The sequence below is a fragment of the Macrotis lagotis genome, chromosome X (assembly GCF_037893015.1).
Source record: "Macrotis lagotis isolate mMagLag1 chromosome X, bilby.v1.9.chrom.fasta, whole genome shotgun sequence".
In the NCBI taxonomy this organism is placed as follows: Eukaryota; Metazoa; Chordata; class Mammalia; order Peramelemorphia; family Peramelidae; genus Macrotis; species Macrotis lagotis.
Genome location: NC_133666.1, coordinates 698,647,457 through 698,670,447, shown reverse-complemented (window position 1 = coordinate 698,670,447; position 22,991 = coordinate 698,647,457). Strand labels below are relative to the sequence as shown.

General features: G+C 37.1%; 1 pseudogene; it reads right to left on the bottom strand.

Annotated features, from left to right (window-relative positions):
- Positions 1-17,976: 17,976 nt before the first annotated feature.
- Positions 17,977-20,217, bottom strand: LOC141499632 (ephrin type-A receptor 4 pseudogene; annotated as a pseudogene).
- Positions 20,218-22,991: the final 2,774 nt, after the last annotated feature.

Here is a 22,991-nt window from a genome sequence, read left to right as displayed (position 1 = left end):
GCACCTGGTCCTATATAATCCTTCCTGTTTCCTTGTTTTCTAAACTGTTTCTTTTTGACTGTTTGTAGAATTTACTCTTTTTTCTGATAGTTCTAAAATTTCCTCGGTGCTTTCATTTGGGATCCCTTTCATGAGGGAATTGATGTATTATTTCAGTAAATATTTTGCCCTCTAGTTCCATGATATCAGGGCAACTTTCCTTCAAATGATCTTAAAATATTGAGTGCAGTCTTTTTTTTTTATCATCAATCAATATGTTCAGGAAGCCCAATAATTCTTTAAAATTGTCTCTTCTGGATCTATTCTCTAGGTCAGTAGTTTTGCTAATGAGGTCTTTTACGTTTTCTTCTATTTTTTTTTTTTGATTTTTTGGTTTTGTTTAACGATTCTTGTTATTTCATGAAGTCATTACTTCCCACAGATTCCATTCTTCATTTTTAACAGAAGAATTTTCTTCATTTACTTTTTTGCACCTCCTTTTTCAATTGGTCAATTCTATTTTTGAAGGAGTTTACCAATTGCCAGCTATGGTTTTGAGAAAATTATGTTCTTATTGTCAGTTATTAATTTTCTTTTTAAGGTATTAATTTTCTCTTGGGTTTCTTTTCCCAATTTTTCCAATTGGTTTTTAAAACTCCTTCCTGTTCTCTTCTAAGAAGCCTTTCTGAGCTGGAGATCAATACATATTCTCCTCAGAATTTCTAACTCTAGGTTTGTGTCTTTTTGTTTGAGATAGTTTTCAGTGGACCCCTGTTTCCCCTGGTCTTTCTTCATTTTCCTAACGTCATATTGGGGAGGGGCTGGTTCACAGACCTTTGATTTTGAAAACCCTAGAGGCTTTGCTGACTCGGTTTAGGAACTCCGAGTTGGCCAGCCACTAGGGGTGCCAGAAGCTTTCTCTGGAGTATCTATAACCTTAATTTGTTGCCCACTCTCTAAGCCTGGGGTGTGTGGGGGGAAACAGCAGGTTCTGAATTATCCTTGAACAATGTGGACTGAGCCCTCTGGCTATATAGTTAATCTTATTATTCACTCAGTACTGAGAGAGATCTACAATCCACACCTGAACCTGGGAGGGGGTGGGAAGGTTGTTACTATATTTGTTCTGGCAAGAGTCCCTCTCTCTCTCACCAGAATTGAGGGGGATGTTCAAGTTGAAACTTTGGGAGTCCAATGAAAACATGGACCCAGGTGGCAAGATTGATGTCTAACTGCACTGGAGATCACCCACCCAATATGCTGCATCTCTCCTTCCAACCTTACTGGAGCTCTCCTGCCTGATTACAAAGCCAAAAGCTTCCATGGCTATTCTGAGGTTAGTCCAGATCTCATCCCATGGCCTCTGCACTGGCTCTCTATTCTCTGTCCCCACATCACCCATGTTCCCCTGAAACAGACCTTGTTGGTAGATGTTTTTGTCCTTTGTTCTTCTCTGGATTTTGTGGATTTAAATTATGCTAAGAGAGACTCATTTCATATTAGTGCTAAGGGAAAACCAGGAGACCTTAGCACAGTGCCTGACTTCTCTCCACCATCTTGGTCAGAAGTCCAGAAATTAATAAAATTGAAAACAAAGAAACTATTGAACTAATAAGTAATACCAAGAGTTTGTTTTATGAAGAAAAATGAAATTGATAAACCTTTGGATAATTTGATTTAAAAATAACAAAGAAAACTAAATTACTAATATATAAATGAAAAAGGTAAATTTACCACCAATGACAAAGAAATAAAAATAATAATTGAGAATTATTTTGCCCAACTAAATGCCCCAAATTTGATAATCTAAGTGAAATGGATGAATATTTATGATAATATAAGTTACCCAGGATAAATAAATAGGAAATTAAATACCTAAATAACCCTATCTCAGAAAAAGAAATTCAACAAGTTATCATTGAACTCCCTAAGAAAAAAATCTCCAAGTCAGATGGATTCACAAGTGAATTCTATCAAGCATATAAGGAACAATTTGTTCTAATTCTATATAAACTCTTTCAAAAAATGGGTGAAAAATAGACCTCTGCTTAACTCCTTCTATGATACTACTAAGGTACTGATAACTCAACTAGCAAGAGTCTAAACAGAGAAAAAAATTATAGACTAATTTCCCTAATGAGTATAGATGCAAAAATCCAAAATATAATCTTAGCAAAGTGATTATAGCAAGTTAACATTAAGGTAATTCACTAAACCAAGCAGGAATGTAGGGTTGGTTCAATATTAGGGAAACTTAGTGTAATATTATGTATCAATAACAAACCTAACAGAAATCATATGATTATCTCAATAGATGTTGCAAAAGTCTTTAACAAAATACAGCACCCATTCCTACCAAGAACACTAAAGAGTGTATGAATAAATGGATTGGTCCTTAGAATAATAAGCAGTATCTATCTGAAACCATCAATAAGCATTATGTGCAATGGGAATAAACTAGAGGCATTCCCAATAAGATCAGGAATGAAACACAGATGTCCATTATCACTACTACTATTCAATATTATACTAGAAATGTTAGCTTCAGAAATAAGAGAAGTAGAAGAAATCAAAAGAATTAGAATTAGGGAGGAAGAAGCAAAACTCTCACTCTTTGCAGATGACATGATGGTATACCTAGAGAATCCTAAAAACAATCAGAACCTATTAGAAAGGATTAGCAACTTTAGCAAAATTGCAGATTATAAAATAAACCCTCATAAATCCTCAGTATTTCTACATATTACTAGCCAGATACATCAGCAATAGCTAGAAAGACAAATTATATTTAAAATAACTTCAGACATTATAGAATACTTGGAAGTACCTGCCAAGGCAGACTCAGAAACTCTATGAAAACAATTTGATAAATTTGATTACATTAAATTAAAAAAAAAACTTTTGCACAAACAAAACCACTTGTAACCAAGGTCAAAAGAAATGTAGTAAATCTGGAAACAATTTTTACAACTAGTATTCCTGACAAAGGACTCGTTTCTAAATTATACAGAGAACTGAGTCAAATTTATTAAGGAAAAAAAAGCCTTTCCCTAATTGACAAATGTGCAAAGACAATTTACAGATGAAGATATCAAAGCTATCCTTAGTCATATGAAAAATTGCTCTAAATTATTATTGATTAAAGAAATGCAAATTAAAGCAACCCTGAGGTACCATCTCACACCACCATTCAGATTTACCAATATGAATAGAAAGGACAATATTCAATGTTGGAAGGGATGTGGGAAATCTGGGACACTAATGCATTGTTGGTGGAGTTGTGAACTCCTCCAACCCTTCTGGAGAGCAGTCTGGAAATTATGCCTAAAGGTCAATGAAGATGTGCATACCCTTTGACCCAGCAATACCCCTACCAGGTCTATACACTGAAGAGATCATGAAAAAGGGTAACAATATTACTTGTACAAAAATTTTCATAGCAGCCCTGTTTGTGGGAGCAAAGAATTGGAAATTGAGTGAATGTCCATCAATTCAGGAATTGCTGAAAAAAAATTGGTATATGTTTTGTTCTATTAAAAACCAGGAGGGATAGGATTACAGAGTAGCCTGGGGAGAGTTGCATGAACTGATGTTAAGCGAGATGAGAAGAAACAGAAGAACATTGTTCACCCTAACATCAGTGGAGATGATAATCAACCTTAATGGTCTTGCTCATTACATCAATATAATAATATGGACAACTTTTGAGTACCTGCAACCAAGAACACCATCTGTATCCAGAGAAAGAATTGTGGAAGAACTCTAATCAACATTCAAATTTTAAACAAAAGAAAGAATTTTAAACAAAACCAAAGTCTATTATCTTCATTTTTTAGAAGTGTCTTATGTTGTACATAATTTTGCTATCTCTAATATTTTATTTTCTCCTCAAGGGTATGATTTCTCCCTCAATGCATTCAATTTCAATCAATGTATACTATGGAACAATATAAAGATTATCAGACTGCCTTCTGTGGGGTTTGGGGGAGGGAAGAGAGTATGGGGAATTTTTTTAAAATTCAAATCCTTTCAAAAATGATTGGGAAAAACTACTATTGTATATAATTGGAAAACAAATGAAATATTAATTTAAAAAATACATTACTTTACAGTGGGATCACGCAATTGCTATTTGTTCAGTCATCTGTCAGAGAGCCCATTAGCAGTCTGTAGTTACCATGAGAAAAGTCCCTGTTCTTGACTTCTTTAAAATTAAATATGCATTTTTAATTTACAGTGAACATAAAATTCTTATTTAAACATCTCATCCCCCTTACAAAAAAGCCAAATTAATATCCCAGTAGCATTACAATTTTGTCTTCCAGATCTCTTTATCCAGATCCTCCAAGAATCCAATCTCATACAGATGATACATTTAAAACTACAATGCAATTATTATTTATGCTATAAATGCTAGGCACTGTTAATACATTTCCTTGTTTTCAAATAACAGATATTAAGTAGATTTTAATTTTAATCATATACATATATATATATGTATATATTCCCTTCCATAAACATGTGATGAAAGACTAAAATTATTACAAACTTTCTTCCTTTACCAACAAAAGGCCTTATGAGATTGTTGTCAATGGATTATCAATATTAATTTAACATCAAAATAAATCAGAATACAGAAATTAGTGTGGTATTTTGTCCCAAAAAAATCCCTGATAATTGTCCCTGACAGCATAATTATATATTATTCAGTATTTACAAATTCCTTACCATACAATTTTGCCCAATTACTCATATTTCTTCTGAATAAGACATGTAAATTCCCAGATTTGTTACAAAAACTTACAAATACTTTGAAATCAAAGGTGAATAAATTACTCTATGATTTAGCATTTTTCTTTTTTTTAACCACAAGGTAGGACCTTTTTTAGCAAAGGCCTTCTGGCCCTCTTTTCAAAGCCTCTTGAGAGAAAAATTTAGCACTTATTTGCTAGGATAAATTAATCAATAAGTGAACATTTTTTCTAAACAAAATTTGTTAATTTGTTAACATAGACTGAATACCATTGTTTCACAGATATTTTGCAATGGTATTTGAGAAGAACGTGGAGTGTTGGACTCCACATGGTGGGGGCTACCTGAGAAATACATTAAAAAGGGGGAATGGCCCCAGACAATCACAAAACTGGGAGAGATCTTCTAATCCCATTCCAAAGATGACCAGCCCAAGGTTAGAAGAAACAAGGCCCCAGTCAGGCAAGGGTGACCTAGAGCTTTTGACCTAAAGCAACTGAGTTTGCATGATTAGGTACTTGAATATTATCCTGCACACCCACTGTGATGATTGAGATTCATCAATATCACATATATTGCATGACGGGGGGTGTCATATTAGAGACATGCTGGATGGCCAGACGTCTTAGAATGTAACTCGAATTTTGAGAGCCTATGAAAAACCAGGTAGGAGGTGAAAGAGTTTCTAAAACAATATGCCAATGGATAGTATTGTACCTAGATGTGCCTCACACTGGAGGGGCATCCATGTCTTGCAATATCCTTGAATAAAGTGTTCAGTTCATTTCTAGATAACAATGTGGGGACTGCCTCTAGGAAACACAGGAGAGACTGAGGAAGGACCTCTCACAGCTTGATTTCATGCACATCCTTGTTTCTTTCCTGGGATTCCCTCTAGTACATCTCTGAATGGACTTGGAACCCCAGCATTTACAGGGGGGTCTCTCAGATACCGAAAGAAAGCCCTTTCAGAAGAAAATTAGCTAGATAGTGAGGATACTGTCTGGAGTAAAGAGGAAACTAAGTTAATCAAATACTACTGTTCGGAATGGCCTGAAAGCCTCATTCAAGGACAGTCCATGTGGTGGACAAAATTCTGATCTGATGAAAGTTGGGCTATGCCAAATTTTGAATATTTTTGGATAATAACAAGTTACTTCTAAATAAAGAGGAGATAGAATATGCAGCATGCTGGATAATTGGGAATATTAAATTATTTTTGAATAACTTAGAAAGGGACAAAAAACATAGGTGGGATCCTCTGGCAACATTGCCTCCCCCCCAAAGGAAAGTTCAGAGAAAGGAGAAAAAGAAAAATTTTCTAAATTAAAGAAGGAGCTGGAGCAATGCAAAAAAAGATATAGAGAATGTCCCTTTCTTAACTGATCAAAAGTCTTTGTCTTTTTTTTCCATTACAGGAGGTGCCAATGGGAGAATAGGGAGGGGGGATAGGATATGTGAATGTTCCTTTAAATACATCATAAGTCAGGGCAGTCAAACATGAGATTAAATAATTAGTAGAGAATCCGGGGGGGGCTTATCTGATCATAATTCTTAGGACCCAATCTCTTTACTTGTGGGAAAGTAATGCCGATCTTAAATGTCCTCTTCAAGGGAAAGAGAGGAATGATTAGGAAGGTAGCCATGGATGGGTGGGGGAGGAAACATCCCTTAGCTCCAGGGGTTCTGCCTAAAGTAGAGCCAGGCTGGGATAATAATGACCCGGCTCATAGAATATACATGCAGGATTTGAGGGATCTTATTATCTTGGGGATCAAGGAAGCTGTCCCCAATTCCCAAAATCTGAACAAGTCTTTTGAAGTATTCCAAGAGAAGGATGAGATACCTTCTGATTTCTTGAGAATGAGGGAGAATGTAAAAAATTATTTGTGTTTGGATCTCCAAGATCCTGTGACTGAATGCATGTTGAGGGTAAATTTTGTCACCAAAGTCTGGTCCTATATTAATAAGAAATTGCAGAAATTAGAAATATGGAATTCACAAACATTTGAGGAACTTTTAAGGGAGGCATAGAGTTTACATTAGGATAGAGGATGAAAAGCAGAAAAAGAAAAACAGGATGATGGTTCAGACTGTTAGGGAGGGAGTTAAGGGAGAATCTGACCATACTGAGGTACAAGAAAGGGGATCAGGGAAAAAGAAAAATGGCAAGGATGAAGGAAAGGGAAAGAAAGGGAAATAGAGTGTATGGAATGAATACTTTAAATGTGGCAGAGGAGAACATTTTAAAAGAGAATGCCCTGAGTTGAAGAAGAAGGCACAGATTATGCCCCTCTTGACCTTTGAGGAAGAGGTCTAGGAAACTCAGGGACTCTTGTTCCTCAAGCCCAAACAAGAGTGCCTGGTAAACCTGAGGGTTGGGAACTCCAGAGAAGAGATTGTTTTAATTATGGACACAGAAACTGAGAGATCATCATTGATCTCTTTGCTGAAAGGGATGAGACTAAGAGAAGATACTCTGAGTGTCTCTGGAGTTCAGGGAGAAAATTTTTTCATACCAATTTTTGAGGAAGTAGAGGTAGAATATGTGCAGAGGAAGGTGAAAGTGAAGTTTCTGTTCATTCCTGAAGCGGGAAAGAAATTACTAGGCAGAAATTTAATAATTAAACTAAATCTTGGAATAAGAGTCCTGAATAAGCAATTAAAGATCCTAATATGGCCCCCATGGCAGAGAAAGAAAGACAGGTAAATCCTGAAGTCTGGGTTAGGGAGGGGAATAGGGGAGGTCTAAAGATAGAGCCTCTCAAATTCACATTAAAGGACCCTCAGACAGTGGCATATGTTAGGCAATACCCTCTTCCACTTGAAGGGGAGTCAGTTATAGAGCAGCTACTTCAGGATGGACTCCAGGAGACATGTATGTTGAGCTTCAATAATCTGATTCTACCTGTTAGAAAGCCTGGTGGCAGTTATCAGATAATACAGGATTTATGGGAAGTTAATTGTCTCATGTTGGTATACCACCCAGTGGTACCCACCTCTTGGCTGCATTCAGGCCGTCCCTGAGATTCTGGGTTGAGCAGTTTGGATAGAAAAGCCACTGATTAATACAACCAGAGCTATGTCCTGGTGTAGTGAGACAAACAAATGAAAAGGTTTGTCCAGGGTGGGCAAAGTGGGTAAATCTGGTTACACCTTGGACTGATAGTTTCCTAAATCTAGGCAGTCATGCTCCAAACCCCTGAGGCCATCACCCTTTCCTTTCCACAGGAAAGATGATGGTGCCCAGAGTGGTACCCACTATACCTTGATGAGTCTGATTCCCCCAGATCATAGGTAGCACAATGTTATCAGTGTGAAAGAAGCCTTCTGGACTTGCACCCTCCATCCAGTGAGCAGGGACATCTTTACATTCACCTGGGAAAATCCAAAAATGAGGAGAAAAGAGCAACTAAGGTGTCCAGTTTTCCTCCAAAGTTATTCAGCGTCCTCCAATTTATTTGAGCAAGCACTGTAGGGAATTCTAGACATGTTCCCCTTTCCTCCTGGAGTAAAGCTCCTTCAGGATGTTGGATGAATTGTTCCTCTCAGACTTGAAAGGAATTAAGGTTTCAGGTGCTACAATTAAGTTGTTCAACTATTTAGAGAAACAGAGTTTAAGAGTTTCCCCAAAGAAATTACAACATGCTGAGAAGGAGGTCAGATATTTGGGTCAACTGATCAGTGAAAGGAGTAGGGAGATTATCCCTGAATGCATCCGGGACATCCAGGATTTACCCCTCCCTTTTACCAAGAGAGAACTCAGGATGTTCCTGTGTTTGTATTGATTGGATTCTGGAAGTAATGAATTGATTCTTATGCCTTAAAAACTAAAAGCTATGTAAGAAATTGTTAGTTGAGGAACCTGAGACCTTAGTGTGGGAAGCTGAAGCAAAGGAAGATGTTCAGAGATTGAAGCAAACCTTAATGCAAGCTCCAGTCTTAGTTTTATCCACCCTGGACAAGCCTTTTCATTCATTTGTCTCACTACACCAGGGCACAGACCTGGTTGTGTTAACCTAGTCCTGGGCAGGGCAATTCTAACCAGTGGCTTTTCTATCCAAACTACTCAACCCAGTATCTCAGGCGTGACCTGAATGCATCCAAGAGGTGCCAGCCACCACAATATTAGTGGAGGAGAGCAGAAAGCTGACTTTTGGAGGATCCTTAGTGGTTAATGTCCCACACTAAGTTTGGACTATCTTAAGCCAAAAAGCTGGGAGAGGGCTGACAGATTCTAGGATTCTGAAGTATGAGGCCATACTAATGGAAAGGGATGATCTTTTTCTAATTACAGACTGTCATTGGAACCCATCATCTTTCCTACGGAAAGGAGAGGGTGATGTCCTCAGGGGTTTGGAGCATGACTGCCTAGATTTAAGAAACTATCAGATTTGTATCAATGTATACCAATATCCCTTTTGAAACAGGGAGAAGTGTGTTCATTGATGGATCATATATGGAGGTAGAGGAAAAAATGCCAAAATGGCTATGCTATTATAAATGGAGAAGGCTGGTACATGATAGAATCTGGAACCCCCCCCCCCCCAGATAGGGGTCTGCACAAAACTATGAATTGTTATGTCTTGAACCAGGCTCTTAGGATTATAGACAGAAAATCTACACATCTACACTGACTCCAAGTATGCATTTGGAGTAGTACAAACCTTTGGAAAAAGTCTGAGAGGAAAGAGGACTTATTAGTAGCAGGGAAAAGGAGTTGGGACATGGGGCATTGATCAAAGAGAGATTAGAAAACCTACTCCTCCCCTAAGAGATTTCTGTGGTACATATGAGAGACAATTAAAAGGGAAGTTCCCCTGAATTAATAGGGAATAGATAACTAATGAGGATATCAAATGGGCTTCCCTAGAGGAAGTTGGGACCAAGATGTTGGTCCTTATCCCAGAAGTTTCACCCCCAGAATCAATCCCAATATTCAATGAGAAGGAGCTGGAAGAGATAACAAAAACTGGAGCTAATAAGACCAAAGCAGGGTAGTGGATACTCCCTGATGGAAGAAAGGTGTTGAATAAAGAAATAGCTAAAGAAATATTAGGAGTCTTACATCAGGGAAGCGATTGGGGTACCCAAGTGATATGTGAGGCATTCTCAAGGATCTATGGGTGGTGGTCCACAACAGCTTGAGAACTATCCTTTGGTGTCCCTGAGTCTGGGCCAGGATTTCAGTCCTGGATGAAAGGTGCAACATGGCACAGTATTCTGGTCCAGAGAAGAGAAGCATCAGTGGCATTTGATGGAGCCAGTTCAGGGTGACTATTATTTATACCAGTCTGAACAAGGTAATTTCTTGGGGAGAGCAAATGTCAGTGGACTTTTGTCCAGAAGCAGGGTACATGTACTTTGGACTGTACAATTTACCAAGATAGGTGGACCAAGACTCATGTAGGATGTAACAATGGAACTTGAATCCCGTGTAAAGATGAACAAACTGGGGGGGGGGGGATTGTTAAGGAAAACTGTGATTATGAGTCAGTATGGACTTGCTAGGAAAGTGCTGAAATGGCCATATGGCCATTTGAAAGAAAAATAATTTAAGTAACATCACTATTCTTGGGGTTATTCCAATGTCACAAAATCAAGCATTTATTTTGATCAATTTGGATCAAATTTATTTTGATCAGTTTTGGAGCCAAAAAGACCTAACTTAAGACATTTGTATAAAAACTTGCCAGTAGAAGGATGTAGAGCAACTTTGGAAATGTACCTATTATCATGATGATTATATGGCTTATTTAGGAGGGCCCCCTTGGAAGTAAGGATGAGCAGTTTTATCCATTTGTTGGAAACTGGGAAACTATATTCCTAGAAGGCCAACTAGCAGTAAAGGGATCTTATTGGATTTCTGGGACTACTGCCTAAACCCATTTGTCCAAAAGCTGGCCAGGGAGTTGCTATATAGGGTTGGTAAGACCAAAATTTTTCTTTCTGCCTGGAGAAGGAGGAGACCAGTTGGGGGTAAGGTTATATGATGACTTAAGCGAGAGAAAATGAACTCAGGTACTCCTGACTCCAGGGCCAGTGCTTTATCCACTGTACCACCTAGCCTCCCCATCCAAGGTAACTTCCAATAGACCTTGATTTTCTCTGACCTTATTTATTCATTCTTGGATTTGTTACCTCTCCCAAGATTCTTGTGTTGGAGGAGAGCCTAGATCACAAAACTGTAGAGACTTCCTTACTGGCTTAGGGCTATAGATGTTAGGAACTCAAGGGTCTTGCTCACTGGGCCAACTGGTAGGCAATGCCTGGGGCTATCTCTCTGGACCATCTGCACTAGGGATGTCAGCTACACACTCCCTGGGTCATTGGGAAGGTTTGGGAGTACGTGGAGTAGTCTCTGGGCTGTCTGCCAGGCAGTCAAATCATTTGGCTAGGCTGTCCAGGATGAAAATGCCAGAGACATTTGAGATGTGGTAGTAAGTGGAAATGAAGGGGTTCTTAGTTCTGGCAGTTTTTGGTTCAATGGAATTTGTTTGAAGGCCTCACTTAGGTTTTAGAAAACATTGAATGGCCACAGAGCAATGGATGGAAATATCAACTATTCAACATTCAAGTTAATTGACATGGCAGTAAAGAAAAATAATGAAAGCAAAAGCCTAATGAAATTGCATCATAAATAAACTGCTTTAAGAAAGGAATATTATCAGTCTATAAGTATTTAGAAAGTGCCTACTATGTGCCAGGAACTCTACTAGGAATAAGAGATCCAAAGACAAAGGTGAAACAGTCCCTTCCTTCAAGGAGTTTATAGTCTATCATGAAAGATATATGTATATAAATAGATGCTAGATTGATAGATAGTTAAAGAGATAGAGAGAGATAAAATCATGAAAATAAATGCAAGAGAAAATTTACATCTTGCAACAGAAAGTGAAAGAAGAAAATAAATCCCTGAAAAAATATAATGGGACAAATGCAAAAAGAAAATAAACCCTTCAAAAATACAATTGGACAAATGAAAAAAAGATAACAGTTCCTTTAAAGATAAAATTGACTAAATGGAAAAGGAAATTCAAAAGCTACAAATACATATGCATGCATATGTAGGAATAATATGTGCAAAATAAATAAGAGGCAATTTGAAAGAAGATGACATTAGCAGGTAAGGAGATCTGGAAAGGCTTCATGTTAAAGATGTCATTTAATGAGGCTTTCTTTTGTTTTGTGCTATAGTTTTTTGTTTTTGTTTTTTATCTTTGCTTTTGTTTTTTTGGTATGAGTGCTTTGTTCACAAACGAGTTCCATCTGGTAAAACTGCATAGTGTAAAGGGAACAGCTAGAAAAATAGCAGGGTATCAGATTATGAAGAGTTTTTAAAGCAAAACAGTGTAGTTATTAGAAAAGCAACAGGAACCTATTGAAGTTTGTTCTATAAGGTAGCAATATAGCTAGACTTGTGTTTTAGAGTAATTACTATAATAGTTCTGTGAAACATGAATTAACAAGAAAAGAGACTTGAGGAAAGAAAACCAATTAAGACACTGTATTATTAACTTGAACTTTCATGGTATTTATGGGAGTAGAGAGATTAAGATAAACAAGAGGACTTTGGGGTATTGAAATGACAAGACCTAGTAATTGGTTGGATATATGCAGTAAGGGAGACTGAGAAATCAAAAATGCCACCCAAGATAGGAGACTTGGTAACTAAAAGAAAAAGGAAGCTCAAAAGAAAATAAGTTTGGAGAGAAAAGGAATGTTTTGGTTTAGATAGGCTGAGTTTGATATGCTTGAACCTCAATTTGGGTATATCATCTGAAATGTAAAAGAGACAATTGGTAATACAGGATGGAGGGGAAATTAGATGACACTGTATGGAATGCTGTGACTGGATTTAAGAAAACTAATCTTTTGATGTGACTCTGGGCAAGTCAATTAGCGCTCACTTTCTTCATCTGTAAAATGAGTATCTCCAGTATCTCTGCCAAGAACCAAATGAAGTCACAAAGATTCAGACATTACTGAAATGATTAAACCACAATGTGGAACTGGAGTTCAAAGGATTGTTTTATATATATATATATATAGATCCAAGAATCATCTACATTGAAGTGACCATTGAATCATGAGACCTGATAAGATCACAAATGAAGGTAGTTAGAGCAAAAAGAAAGACAAGATCAGTCCTTAAAGGGACATCTTCTTCAGAGGATATAATGCTAACAATGAACTAGATAAGAAGATAGAAAGGGAGCAATTAGGTAAGAGAGCAGTGCCACAAAAACCTCCTTGATGTTTCTCACACGACTTCAGACTCCAGACACTTTCATTGACAGTCTTCTATTCCTGGAATGTTCTCTCTCCTTTATTGCATTTATTGCTCTCTCCGGCTTCCTTCAATATCAGCTAAAATTCCACTTTCTTCAGGAAGTCTTTTTGTTCTACCTTAATTCTATTGTCTTTCCTTTGGTGATAATTTTCAAGATATCATGTATGCCTCTGATTTAAACATGATAGTTTGCATGTGATCTTTCCATACCCCAATATGACTGTGGGCTTCTTTAGCAGAAACTGCCTTTTGATATTCACTGTGTCCCCAGTGAATACCATAGTGTCAAGCATACAGTAAGTGCCTAATAAATGTATATCCCTGGCACTGGAGAATAATGAGATAGGTGAGGGAGGAGCATGACCAATGTTTTAAGAGGTCAGGTACCATTAAGATGTCACCCATAAACCAGGGGGTATCACTATTCCACAAAGGACCCCAGTCGTAATCTTAATGAATTGAGATCAGTCTTAGAGAAAATACTAAGACAAGTCATGGAAAGGACTGGTTGTTGCCCTTCCTTCTCAGGGGATCAAAATCACATCAGCATGTTAGAGTCAAGTTGAAGTGTTCAAGTGTGGCTGATCAGATGAACAGGGGTTCACAGTGTTCTACCACAGGTCAGTTACAAATATTCCATGTGTATACCATAGGTGGGTTCTTTAAACTTTAGTATCTCCTGTTTACTTTGAGCTACTTTGGTGCAATTTTGCTCATAGAGTTCAGCACAGTCTCTGAGAAGGGCATGCCATACCAGCCAGTCCTATGCCAGTGTTTCCTATGCTACACAATCAATTCCATAGTTCTTAAGAAAATCCCTGTATCACTCTTTCTCACTCTGTTGTGAGTGCTTGTCCTCTGTGAGTTCTTCATAAAATAATCTTTTCTACCAAGCATATATTTGACAGTCAAATAAATGTTCATCTTCAGTGAAGGTGTTTGTTAACATGACCGAAAATACCATGCTAAAAGCCTGCAAACAAGGACACAGTCTTGGTTCACTCCATTCGTAACTGGGAAATAGAATGAGTATCTTCCACTATCCAGAGCCTAGGTAAGCATGATACTGATGAACTACTAGGCAACTAAATTTTGGTAAACCCTCACAACAGACAGAATCAAAGTCCTTGGTCAGATCAATAGATGTTGTAAACAGACCTCTGTTCTGCTCTTGACATTTTTAGACAGCAAACTCCATACAAACTGGTCCTTGACCCTTTCTCAAGCCACACTGGCTCACATATTGGTGATTATCTTCCAATTGAAGAATCAGTCTACTAAGGAATACTCTGGCAAGCATCTTGTCAACAATGCCTAAGAGAGAAGAACCCATGTGATTCGAACAGAATCTTTACTACCTTTATAATGATGAACAATGGAGACATGGGGATTACCTCTTCATGCCATATAACCTGGAAATTTTCAATCAGCTTTTTATGAGCAATGGACCACCCCACCTTGTGAATATCAGCTAGAAAAGAATGAGCACCAGGTGCTTTGCCACATGAGAGGAGCTTATGACATTCAAAACCTTTTCTTTAGTTGGACCTTCAGCTAGGGACACATTGGCTTCAACTTTAGGTAAAGAGTCTATGGCTTTTGCATTGATTTATCATGGTCTGCTAAGAACACTATGTACACAGTAATTGCAACATTGTGACATGATCAACTATGATGGAAGCAGCTCCTCTTAGCAGTTCAGTGATATTTCTTTTGCTTTGGTTATCGTGAATTTTCTCCCTCAATAGTAATTCCCTGTTCACAACATGACATATGAAAATATGTTATACACAATTATTCGTGAAAAACTTTTACCTGATTGCTCACACACCACAGGAAGGTGGGAAAAGAGAGAGTATGGAAGAAAAAATGTTGAATTCTTAAATTCATTTTTTAAATGAATGAATGCTGAAAATTACCCTTATTTGTATTTGGAAAATTTAAATGTATAAAATTCAATTAATAATTAAAATGATTGAATGTTGAAAACATGCATGAAATTGTAAAAATTAAATAAAAATTGATAGATAGTATTTTATTACCATGACTCATTCTTAAGCAACTGATTCCTCCTGAATCATTTATTTCTTTTCATTGGTTTTTAGTATAAATTGTTATGCAATATATATTGCCATATAATGACTTCAACTTTAGGTAAATAATCTATGGCTTCTGCATTGATTGATGATAGTGTGGTAGGAACACTGTGTATACATTAAATTGTTTTTTTAGGGTTTTTTTGTTTGCAAGGCAAATGGGGTTAAGTGGCTTGCCCAAGGCCACACAGCTAGGTAATTATTAAGTGTCTGAGGTCTGATTTGAACTCAGGTACTTCTGACTCCAGGGCAGGTGCTTTATCCACTGTGCCACCTAGCCACCCCTTATACATTACATTGTGAGATAATCTTTGTTTTTAGTCCTTTCTTCCACCAACTTCTCTTTAATATCTAAGGTGAAAAGGAGGAAGATAAGTTTGAATTTTTTCCTTCATCATTCATCAATATTTTGTACTCCTTCTTGGGGCGGTGCTGACATTAACTCTCACTTCTCTTCCTTTTCCCTTGAATAATCTACCTTAACTATGAAGTTTCTTTTTTAAAAATTAAATGTTTTATTAACTTCATGGGGGCAGCTAGGTGGCACAGTGGATAGAACACTGGCCTTGGAGTCAGGAGTGCCTGAGTTCAAATCCGGCCTCAGACACTTAATAATTACCTAGCTGTGTGGCCTTGGGCAAGCCACTTAACCCCATTGCCTTGCAAAAAAAACTTCATAAAGAACATTATTCCAATCAACAAAACTTAATCAGGAAAAATTTATACTTAAATTAATTTCTACATGTAAGGTATCCTTATAAATTCTTATCTTTCCCTCCCTTTATAATTCTGATTGTCCATTTCTCCCTTTCCTCTCATTTGGTTGCATGCATTGCATACTGTCTTATCCCTGCTTACTGCCATGTCCTTTGTATTATTTCATAAAAGTCTTTACAAATGTCTTTGTGTTTTTTGCCACATGTCATTCTTAATCGGTTTATAATAGCCCAATACATGACTAGGTCACAATTTAACCACTCTCCAATTGTTAGATATATAAGAAGATTACAGTTTTATTTTATTTTTAATTGCACACAATTGTGAAAAATTTTTATTGACATTTAATTTTTGCAAATTCATTTTATGAAAAATTTTCAACATTCGTCCATATGCACATAAGTTATAAATGTTATAAAATTTCCTTCTACCTTCATGCCCCTCTCCTCAGAATGAGTCAGGTTAACATTTTATGTCCATTTTTGTGATAAACATGCTTACAGATTAGTCATTTTTGGCATGAAGAATTAGGATTAAGGGGAAAAGATACATAAGAGATATTTTTTATAAAGTGTTCATCAAATTCTTAAGTATTTTTAAAATTATATTTTTGTTTTGTTTTGTTTTGTTTTGTTTTGTTTTGTTTTTCTTTCCTCTGGATGGGTATAGCATTGTCCAAAACCAGTCTAATAAAATTTTCCTTGCTCTCAGAACTTCTAAGAGGAGCTGCTTTCATCAAAGTTGATCATCTCACAATGTTGTTGTTAATTTGTAGAATATTCTCTTGGTTCTGTTCCCTTCGCTCAGCATCAGATCCTGTAAGTCATTCCATGATTCTGTACAGTCTGATCATCATGGTTTCTTATAGAACAATAATATTCATGTACCATAAGTTATTTAGTCATTCCCTGATTGATGGGCATTCCTCAATTTCCAATTCTTTGCCACCACAAAAAGAGCTGCTATGAATATGGGCCTAGAATTTTGCAGTTGCTAGGTCAAAGGAAATGAATAGTTTTATTGCTCTCAAATGTGAAAATCTTTAACCAGACTCCCATTTTTGGTTAGCTAGGTCTTTATGATGCTCAGGGCCTGTTATATGTCCATTGTCTTGACCAACAGTTTTTTTTTGTCTTGTTCCCCTCATCTTCACTTTTCTTCCGAAAAAATGACTTAGCCATGGATGTACAATTATTTTATATTTTAATTAGATTCTTTAAACCTTAGACTATGGTCTTTTCCTACAGCATTAACTCACTGCCCATTCAATTTGAAAGTCAGATAGTGACTGCCAGGGGGCTAGAATTCTTCACTTGTCTTAGAATACAGAGTCATCTTCTTTCAGACTAACATTTCAGTGTATAACTGTTATATAGGAATCAGGATGACAGTATGTTACAATGTATTTTTTGCTTGCAAATCCAAAATCGATCTCAGTTTTCAGTATATAATGACGGATTTTTTATTTCTATTTCCTTTTTTAAAATTTTATTTATTTAAGGCAATGGGGACAAGTGATTTGCCCAAGGTCACACAGTTAGGCAATTATTAAGTGTCTGAGTTCAGATCTGAATTCAGGTCCTCCTAACTCCAAAGCCAGTGCTCAATTTACAGTGCCACTTAGCTGTTCCTAGTTTCTATTTTCTCCATCTCTTCAGGTTAGTTCTTCTTTGTCCCTTTTTTAGAAATTTGGCATCTCTATTTGGCCTGAAATATTACTCAAAAACTACATGTGATACCCTTTATTCCTATTTTTTCTAGACTAGCTACATTTAGTGAATGGGTTGTCTCAGAGTACCAGAAAGAGAGAGCTCTATGTGACTATTAAAACTCTTAGAGCTAGATATACACCCAAGCAGAGGAGGGATTTCCTGAGTGAAGCCAGAATCATGGAACAGTTTGACCACTCAAACATCTTCCACTTAGAAGGCATAGTCACTAAATGCAAACCTGCAATGATCATAACTGGAGAGTGGCTCTGTGGATGCATTACTTAGGAAGAATGATGGAAGATTTAATTGGTTGGTATGCTTCATGGCATTGTTACTGGGATGAAATATCTCTCTGATATGAACTATATACATAGAGTTCTAGCCACTCAGAACATGGTAGTCAATAGTAACAATCGAAAGTAAAGTATCAAATTTGGCATGTCTCATGATACTTTGAGACACCCCTGCACACTTTGCCAAACTCACCCACTCCTATGACTTTTTCAGTCTTAATTCATAATGCATCAGTTTCTTTGACAAACTCTCTAACAACTGGTTGGGGTCTTCATATATTAAAAGATCCACATAGGCTCTTATACATTGATTCAAGTGTTTCTCTTCATCTGCATCCTCCTTTGCCTTACTGAATTTACTCTCTCTCTGGCTGATGAAGGCTGCTATCAGAATGCCCACTAGCACCATACTGTCAGAAACATATACCAGAAGAACAGTGGAGTTTGTCCCCTCTTTAATGATTCTTGAAGGCACTATGCTAGTGGTGACCTTAAGGGGTTCACTGAAGTTCCCATAGTCAGCTGCTATTCTGGTTTTCATATGGAATACATAGAAAGTCAAGGGATTTGGGTTTTTGAGGTCAGTGTTCTGGAGGCTATCTGAACAATCCTATAATTACATTCATTCTGATGCTTCTTATATTTGACTTCATACTCTAACATGGCTCCACTTGACCAATCAGGTTCCAGTTAAATCAATGCAACACTGCATCTCATTATTTCTTTAAACTGGATCAAAATTATGGAAGATGGAACTGCCTGGTTCATTGTTATAATAATTGAACCCAACTGGTCCAGGCTTGGATTATACTTGGATACTTCATTCACAGTCCAGATATTGAAAATATATTTAGGATGTGCCAAGAGGTGCTTTTGATCCTATTCTGCCTGGGTGCATTGCCACAGGATCAACACTGACTTGAATCACCAGCACCACACTCCTTACACACTACATTGTGGGAAATGTCCTGATGGTCTCCTGTGTTCTCAGGACAACTCCACTACAGGTTCACTGAGGTTTTATTAATATTCAAACTCAAGTTGGGGGGAGCAGATGGTGGGTGAGCCAAGGCATGAACCTGCATCTTCCTTTACTTGAAAAGAGCCTTGATCACAGGTGCAACAGATGACTTTCTCTTACACAGAGTTACTGTGGGGTGGACACTTGGCAGTTGGGAGTGTTGGTGGAAAGGGCCTTGCAATATTCAATCTTTCAGGCTTAGCATTCTTCATTTTTTTCTTCATGCTCAGCACTGAAAAAATAGTTGCCATTGGTTACCAGTCAATACATTTATGATACATCATTCTTTTTACGAGTTGTTGATGCAGGAACCTTGAACTTCCATTAGGGAGGATATATCAATTCAAGTGATGGTATCTGGATATTGAACAAACTATGAATTATCACTGGACACTTCTTATAGAAAACCCAAACAGACATCAGGGCAATGCAAGCTCCAATATCTTAAAAAACAGTTAAACCCCTTTCTTGCTCAATGGTCCTACATAGCCTATCTGAGTGTCCAACTTAATGATTCTGTCACCAATGTCCATTTGGGTGAAGCTCTCGTCAGCAGTAATGGTGTCAATCTTGGCAAATTGACTTTCTCTGATAAACTACTCTTTGCCATTGTTGAATTCATAGTAGTACAAGTTAAAAGTCTCTTTGCAAGTTCCTATAACTGATAAAATATAGATTGGATCGAGATAGACTAGAGATAGATATAGGTGATAACACACACTTACACACACTCCCCTCTCTATTACCATCTTAGAAGACAATATAGATACACATACATACCTTTTCAGGAAAAATCATGAATTTTCAACAAAATAGAGGACTTACAAACTTACCTGATAAAGAGACCAGATTTGAACAGAAAGTTTGACCTTCAAATACAAGACTAAAGAGATACATAAAAAGAAAGACATAAAAATACTAGTCAAGATTAAGGGGAAAATTGCACAGGAATACAACAGCAATAACTCTTGAGACTTGTATTTCTCTTTTGACAGTTGAAAAGAACATAATTAGAAAAAGGGTGTGGGTATATATTGATCACGTGATGATTTACTTTTGCTCATGAGAGCTGTGGTTCTGGTTGGTTGGTTCTTGTCCTTTGTTATCAAAGAAGACCAAAATGACATCATCATGTTTGAGAAAAATTACAGTGAATCTGATTGTGGCTGATCAAACTAAGATGAGATTGGAATTTTCTATCACAGATCAGGCACAAATAGTTCACAAGAACACCGGGGTGCTTACCATAAACTTATGTATATAAGCTACTTCAATTCTGCCTTGCTCATTGAGAGCAGCACCCACTCTGATGAGAGTACACCATGCTGGGAAGTCCTGTGTTGATGTCTCCCATGCTGTACAATCAATTCTAAAGTTCTTAAGAGAAATCTTCAGGGTGTCCCAGTGTTTAAGATCTGCAACTATTATAATTTAACACAAAACCCTGTTGGCCAGGAGAAATGTTAAGTTGTGTGTGCATTTTAATTATTGCTTACATACAAGGAAAAGATAAAAAAAACTACTTTATTCTATGATGAATGTTTGATTCAGAAAGAATTTGTGGACATGGAACTGATTTAGAACAAGAAAAGTATAGAGAATGTTTTGGGACTTGGTAAACCAGGCAATGCACTCAGAATTCATATAATTCTAAAAAAGAAAATTGCAAACTCATAAGAATCTCAGGCTTTAATGGAACAATGGAAGGTATTTTACTTTAGGAAAGAAATTATCAAGCTTTTGACTTAGTGAGCATGAGGTGGAAAATGTTTTGGACTAACAAATTTCTTTGAATTTGTCACTAAAGCAACAAATTTTTTATTTAGAATCACGAAGCAGTAGATCTAGTAATCATAGGAGATACATCATGATATAAAAATAATTCATCAAAATTTTCATAGACTTTTATGAAATTGTTCTAGGATTCATCTATGTTGGACTGGAAACTATGAAACCTGCTACAGGTTAAAAGTTAATTTGGTAAAAAATAATTACAATTTTTAAATCATAAATCTAAAAGAAATCACAGAAGCCATCTAGAACAAGCCCTTTATTTTTTCAGTTGAAGAGAAAGAATCCCAGGAAATTTAAATGACTTTTCCCAAGATTGTTCAGGGATTAAATGACAGAGGATTCTCTGACTCCAGAATTTGTGTCTTTGCCATTGAACCATTCCATCAAAGTTTGGATATTACTTATAGATTGGGTAAAAGTCAAATGGAGTATAAATTCACTTCTGATACAACACCAATTGGAGAAATTTCATTAATTCTTGGAATGTGTATAAATTCTATGTAGCATATACATAGACTTACATGCCTTTTCCTCTGTGGTGGGCTCCCAGTCTCAACCACATGTATGTTTTTTAGACTTACAAACATCAAATAATTATGATTCTTGCTCCCAGATTGAATTGCATATCTATTCCACATTTCATTTCTATGAACCTGGAATAGAGGAGAAGTGAAATTGAAATGGAGAGGACAAGCTATACTGTTTTCTTCTTTCTCTAGTTGCTCCATTTTGTCTTGGAAGGAGAGATTTTATATTGTTTTGTTTAGATTTTTTTGTTCTTTCTTTTTCTGACACAGGTACAGGTACAGGTACAATCCTTGCTCCTCTCTCCTCTTTTCATCTGTTTCTGTCTCTGTCTCTCCATTTCTCTCTCTCTCTCTCTCTCTCTCTCTCTCTCTCTTTCTCTCTCTCTCTCCCCTTTCTCAGAACTCTTTCATTTTTCTATTCTCTTCTCTTCTCCCTTTCCATGTCCTCACCATCACTTCCCTTCCTTGACCTCCCCTTTCACTACTCTCCTCTTGTCTCTTCTTCCTTCTCTTTACTAATTGAGTGATTTGTCCCTTAGTTCTCAAAGAAGCTCATGACAAGCACATGAATTAGATTTGAGTGAGGGGCCATGCTAAGTCATCAGTCTCACTTTCTCCTCCGAATTCATCTGGGTCCAGTGGTCAGATATAAATCAGGATGATTAGAGATGGTCCTGGCTGCAAGGTAATCAGGGTTAAATGATTTGATCAAGGTCACACAGCTATAAGTGTAATGTATCTGAGGTCATATTCAAACTCATTCTCTTGATTCCAAGGCCAGTTCTCTATCCACTGTTCCATCACTAATTGATTGAAGTCTGGGCAAGTAATATATTCTGTCAACTACTGTTTGTATGAAATGGCGATAACAATAGGACCTATCTTTCCAAATTTTGAGATTAAAAATAAGGTAACTTGTGAGGTACTTTTCAAACATTAAAATAATATGTAAGTTATTTATCGTCATCATCATCATCATCATCATTAATTCTCTCACTTTTCTGCCAAACCAAGACCTCCAATACATTCTAGTAAAAATAGTCCAAGGGGACCTTAGGGAAAGTATTTTAATGTTCTGAACCATCTTTGAAGATGGTGCAGATGTTGTCATGGCAAATTGATTCCTTTCCTTCTGTGTCCAACACTCCTTTGATGTATATGTGATTTTTTTCTCTTCATAAATATTTTTATTCTTTTCCCTTATATATTTTTAAAAATTCATCCCCTACAAACACTAAGAAGGTGCCACGTGTGCCAAGCCTTTTTTCCAGTATAATTGGCAGCACACAGACAAGTCCCTCTCTCCTGAACAACAATCCTTTGCAGCCCCTGGGAGAGGCTTCCTCTCCTCTCCTCTCCTCCACCTTTATCCCAATCCTGAATGGTCTAAAGATAAGCCATCAACTGGGCCAATGTGGTCTCCTCAAAGTCCATCCACCATCAACCTCACCACTGGACCTGGGGCTTTGGTTTAAGCTCTGGTCATCTTTCTGAACGCATTGGTTCTAAAAGTCTGAGTCCAAAAGTCTGGACTGAGTTCAGATTCTTCCCAGAGTCTTCTAAGAGGCAAGATCCAACTTCTTGACTTTATGGAAACCTCTGGGTGTTTCAGCCCAGAAAGGCCAAGGCACAATGGATGTTTCTAGGTTGTTGATTTTCCTTTTTCCTGAGTAATATCCTCTGGTATTGCCCTCTCATGTCTGTCTGAACCATCCAGAGACTTCTTCCTTATGGGTCATTAGTCCCCTTGGTAGGTGAGGACACAGGCAGGGACTTCTCTGAAGTAGCAGCACCTGCAGCCTTGGCC